The sequence below is a fragment of the Pseudoliparis swirei genome, chromosome 24, assembly GCF_029220125.1.
Source record: "Pseudoliparis swirei isolate HS2019 ecotype Mariana Trench chromosome 24, NWPU_hadal_v1, whole genome shotgun sequence".
Classification (NCBI taxonomy): domain Eukaryota; kingdom Metazoa; phylum Chordata; class Actinopteri; order Perciformes; family Liparidae; genus Pseudoliparis; species Pseudoliparis swirei.
In genome coordinates, this window is record NC_079411.1 from 205,936 (window position 1) to 211,867 (window position 5,932).

Sequence of the window (5,932 nt, forward strand, 5' to 3'; positions counted from 1 at the left end):
CTGGGTCCTTATCCTCCAGTCTAGACCCCAACAAAGACTCCTGGGTCCTTGTCCTCAGAGTCTAGACCCCAACTAAAGACTCCTGGGTCCTTATCCTCAGAGTCTAGACCCCAACTAAAGACTCTAGGTCCTTGTCCTCAGAGTCTAGACCCCAACCAAAGACTCCTGGGTCCTTGTCCTCAGGTCTAGACCCCAACCAAAGACTCTGGGTCCTTATCCTCAGAGTCTAGACCCCAACCAAAGACTCTGGGTCCCTTATCCTCAGGTCTGGACCCCAACTAAAGACTCCTGGGTCCTTATCCTCAAGAGTCTAGACCCCAACTAAAGACTCCTGGGTCCTTGTCCTCAGTCTAGACCCCAACTAAAGACTCCTGGGTCCTTGTCCTCAAGTCTAGACCCCAACTAAAGACTCCTAGGTCCTTGTCCTCAGGTCTAGACCCAACCAAAGACTCTGGGTCCTTATCCTCAGAGTCTAGACCCCAACCAAAGACTCCTGGGTCCTTATCCTCAGAGTCTAGACCCCAACTAAAGACTCCTGGGTCCTTATCCTCAGAGTCTAGACCCCAACCAAGACTCCTGGGTCCTTGTCCTCAGGTCTAGACCCCAACCAAAGACTCCTGGGTCCTTGTCCTCAGAGTCTAGACCCCAACTAAGACTCCTGGGTCCTTATCCTCAGAGTCTAGACCCCAACTAAAGACTCCTGGGTCCTTATCCTCAGAGTCTAGACCCCAACCAAAGACTCCTAGGTCCTTATCCTCAGAGTCTAGACCCCAACCAAAGACTCCTGGGTCCTTATCCTCAGAGTCTAGACCCCAACCAAGACTCCTGGGTCCTTATCCTCAGAGTCTAGACCCCAACCAAGACTCTGGGTCCTTGTCCTCAGGTCTAGACCCCAACTAAAGACTCCTAGGTCCTTATCCTCAGAGTCTAGACCCCTACCAAAGACTCTGGGTCCTTATCCTCAGAGTCTAGACCCCAACTAAAGACTCCTGGGTCCTTATCCTCAGAGTCTAGACCCCAACTAAAGACTCCTAGGTCCTTATCCTCAGGGTCTAGACTGACCAAAGACTCCTGGGTCCTTGTCCTCAGAGTCTAGACCCCAACTAAAGACTCCTGGGTCCTTGTCCTCAAGTCTGGACCCCAACTAAAGACTCCTGGGTCCTTGTCCTCAGAGTCTAGACCCCAACCAAAGACTCCTAGGTCCTTATCCTCAGAGTCTAGACCCCAACTAAAGACTCCTGGGTCCTTATCCTCAGAGTCTAGACCCCAACTAAAGACTCCTAGGTCCTTATCCTCAGAGTCTAGACTCCAACCAAAGACTCCTGGGTCCTTATCCTCAGAGTCTAGACCCCAACCAAAGACTCCTGGGTCCTTATCCTCAGAGTCTAGACAACTAAAGACTCCTGGGTCCTTGTCCTCAGAGTCTAGACCCCAACCAAGACTCCTGGGTCCTTGTCCTCAGAGTCTAGACCCCAACTAAAGACTCCTAGGTCCTTATCCTCAGAGTCTAGACCCCTACCAAAGACTCTGGGTCCTTATCCTCAGAGTCTAGACCCCAACTAAAGACTCCTGGGTCCTTATCCTCAGAGTCTAGACCCCAACTAAAGACTCCTGGGTCCTTATCCTCAGAGTCTAGACCCCAACCAAAGACTCCTGGGTCCTTATCCTCAGAGTCTAGACCCCAACCAAAGACTCCTGGGTCCTTATCCTCAGAGTCTAGACCCCAACCAAAGACTCCTAGGTCCTTATCCTCAGAGTCTAGACCCCAACTAAAGACTCCTGGGTCCTTATCCTCAGAGTCTAGACCCCAACTAAAGACTCCTAGGTCCTTATCCTCAGAGTCTAGACCCCAACCAAAGACTCCTAGGTCCTTATCCTCAGTCTAGACTCCAACCAAAGACTCCTAGGTCCTTATCCTCAGAGTCTAGACCCCAACTAAAGACTCCTGGGTCCTTATCCTCAGAGTCTAGACCCCAACCAAAGACTCCTAGGTCCTTATCCTCAGAGTCTAGACCCCAACTAAAGACTCCTAGGTCCTTATCCTCAGAGTCTAGACCTCTACCAAAGACTCTGGGTCCTTATCCTCAGTCTAGACCCCAACCAAGACTCCTGGGTCCTTATCCTCAGAGTCTAGACCCTACCAAAGACTCCTAGGTCCTTGACCTCAGAGTCTAGACCCCAACCAAAGACTCCTGGGTCCTTATCCTCAGAGTCTAGACCCCAACCAAGACTCCTGGGTCCTTATCCTCAGAGTCTAGACCCCAACCAAAGACTCCTAGGTCCTTATCCTCAGAGTCTAGACCCCAACCAAAGACTCCTGGGTCCTTATCCTCAGAGTCTAGACCCCAACTAAAGACTCCTGGGTCCTTATCCTCAGAGTCTAGACCCCAACCAAAGACTCCTGGGTCCTTATCCTCAGAGTCTAGACTCCAACTAAAGACTCCTAGGTCCTTATCCTCAGAGTCTAGACCCCAACCAAAGACTCCTAGGTCCTTATCCTCAGAGTCTAGACCACAACCAAAGACTCCTGGGTCCTTATCCTCAGAGTCTAGACCCCAACCAAAGACTCCTGGGTCCTTATCCTCAGAGTCTAGACCCCAACTAAAGACTCCTGGGTCCTTGTCCTCAGTCCTTAAGACTCTGGGTAACATCCTCAAGTCTAGACCCCAACTAAAGACTCTAGGTCCTTGTCCTCAAGTCTAGACCCCAACCAAAGACTCCTGGGTCCTTGTCCTCAGAGTCTAGACCCCAACCAAGACTCTGGGTCCTTGTCCTCAGAGTCTAGACCCCAACCAAAGACTCCTGGGTCCTTGTCCTCAGAGTCTAGACCCCAACTAAAGACTCCTGGGTCCTTGTCCTCAGGTCTAGACCCCAACTAAAGACTCCTAGGTCCTTATCCTCAGAGTCTAGACCCCAACTAAAGACTCCTGGGTCCTTATCCTCAGTCTAGACCCCAACCAAAGACTCCTGGGTCCTTATCCTCAGAGTCTAGACCCCAACCAAAGACTCCTAGGTCCTTATCCTCAGAGTCTAGACCCCTACCAAAGACTCTGGGTCCTTATCCTCAGAGTCTAGACCCCAACTAAAGACTCCTAGGTCCTTATCCTCAGAGTCTAGACCCCAACCAAAGACTCCTAGGTCCTTATCCTCAGAGTCTAGACCCCAACCAAAGACTCCTGGGTCCTTATCCTCAGAGTCTAGACCCCAACCAAAGACTCCTGGGTCCTTATCCTCAGAGTCTAGACCCCAACCAAAGACTCCTAGGTCCTTATCCTCAGTCTAGACCCCAACCAAAGACTCCTGGGTCCTTATCCTCAGAGTCTAGACCCCAACCAAAGACTCCTGGGTCCTTATCCTCAGAGTCTAGACCCCAGCTGAAGACTCTGGGTCCTTATCCTCAGAGTCTAGACCCCAACTAAAGACTCCTGGGTCCTTATCCTCAGAGTCTAGACCCCAACCAAAGACTCCTGGGTCCTTATCCTCAGAGTCTAGACCCCAACCAAAGACTCCTGGGTCCTTATCCTCAGAGTCTAGACCCCAACCAAAGACTCCTGGGTCCTTATCCTCAGAGTCTAGACCCCAACCAAAGACTCCTGGGTCCTTATCCTCAGTCTAGACCCCAACTAAAGACTCCTGGGTCCTTATCCTCAGAGTCTAGACTCCAACCAAAGACTCCTGGGTCCTTATCCTCAGAGTCTAGACCCCAACCAAAGACTCCTGGGTCCTTATCCTCAGAGTCTAGACCCCAACCAAAGACTCCTGGGTCCTTATCCTCAGAGTCTAGACCCCAACTAAAGACTCCTAGGTCCTTATCCTCAGAGTCTAGACCGCAACTAAAGACTCCTGGGTCCTTATCCTCAGAGTCTAGACCCCAACCAAAGACTCCTGGGTCCTTATCCTCAGAGTCTAGACCCCAACCAAAGACTCTGGGTCCTTATCCTCAGAGTCTAGACCCCAACCAAAGACTCCTGGGTCCTTATCCTCAGAGTCTAGACCCCAACCAAAGACTCCTGGGTCCTTATCCTCAGAGTCTAGACCCCAACCAAGACTCCTAGGTCCTTATCCTCAGAGTCTAGACCCCAACTAAAGACTCCTAGGTCCTTATCCTCAGAGTCTAGACCCCAACCAAAGACTCATAGGTCCTTATCCTCAGAGTCTAGACTCCAACTAAAGACTCCTAGGTCCTTATCCTCAGAGTCTAGACCCCAACCAAAGACTCCTGGGTCCTTATCCTCAGAGTCTAGACCCCAACTAAAGACTCCTAGGTCCTTATCCTCAGAGTCTAGACCCCAACCAAAGACTCCTAGGTCCTTATCCTCAGTCTAGACTCCAACCAAAGACTCCTAGGTCCTTATCCTCAGAGTCTAGACCCCAACTAAAGACTCTAGGTCCTTATCCTCAGTCTAGACCCCAACTAAAGACTCCTGGGTCCTTATCCTCAGAGTCTAGACCCCAACTAAAGACTCCTAGGTCCTTATCCTCAGAGTCTAGACCCCAACCAAAGACTCCTGGGTCCTTATCCTCAGAGTCTAGACCCCAACCAAAGACTCCTGGGTCCTTATCCTCAGAGTCTAGACCCCAACTAAAGACTCCTGGGTCCTTATCCTCAGGTCTAGACCTGAACCAAAGACTCCTAGGTCCTTATCCTCAGTCTAGACCCCAACCAAAGACTCCTAGGTCCTTATCCTCAGAGTCTAGACCCCAACCAAAGACTCCTGGGTCCTTATCCTCAGAGTCTAGACCCCAACTAAAGACTCCTGGGTCCTTATCCTCAGAGTCTAGACCCCAACCAAAGACTCCTGGGTCCTTATCCTCAGAGTCTAGACTCCAACCAAAGACTCTGGGTCCTTGTCCTCAGGTCTAGACCCCAACTAAAGACTCTAGGTCCTTATCCTCAGTCTAGACTCCAACCAAAGACTCCTGGGTCCTTATCCTCAGAGTCTAGACCCCAACTAAAGACTCCTGGGTCCTTATCCTCAGAGTCTAGACCCCAACCAAAGACTCCTGGGTCCTTATCCTCAGAGTCTAGACCCCAACTAAAGACTCCTGGGTCCTTATCCTCAGAGTCTAGACCCCCAACCAAAGACTCCTGGGTCCTTGTCCTCAGGTCTAGACCCCAACCAAAGACTCCTGGGTCCTTATCCTCAGAGTCTAGACCCCAACAAGACTCCTGGGTCCTTATCCTCAGAGTCTAGACCCCAACCAAAGACTCCTGGGTCCTTGTCCTCAGGTCTAGACCCCAACTAAAGACTCCTGGGTCCTTGTCCTCAGAGTCTAGACCCCAACTAAGACTCCTGGGTCCTTATCCTCAGAGTCTAGACCCCAACCAAAGACTCCTGGGTCCTTGTCCTCAGAGTCTAGACCCAACCAAGACTCCTGGGTCCTTGTCCTCCAGAGTCTAGACTCCAACCAAAGACTCCTGGGTCCTTGTCCTCAGAGTCTAGACCCCAACTAAAGACTCCTGGGTCCTTATCCTCAGAGTCTAGACCCCAACCAAGACTCCTGGGTCCTTGTCCTCAGAGTCTAGACCCCAACTAAAGACTCCTGGGTCCTTGTCCTCAGGTCTAGACCCCAACTAAGACTCCTGGGTCCTTATCCTCAGGTCTAGACCCCAACCAAAGACTCCTGGGTCCTTATCCTCAGGTCTGGAACCCCAACCAAGACTCTGGGTCCTTGTCCTCAGTCTAGACTCAACCAAAGACTCCTGGGTCCTTGTCCTCAGAGTCTGGACCCCAACCAAAGACTCCTGGGTCCTTATCCTCAGGTCTAGACCCCAACTAAAGACTCCTAGGTCCTTATCCTCAGGTCTAGACCCCAACCAAAGACTCCTGGGTCCTTATCCTCAGGTCTAGACCCCAACTAAAGACTCCTGGGTCCTTGTCCTCAGGTCTAGACCCAACCAAAGACTCTGGGTCCTTATCCTCAGAGTCTA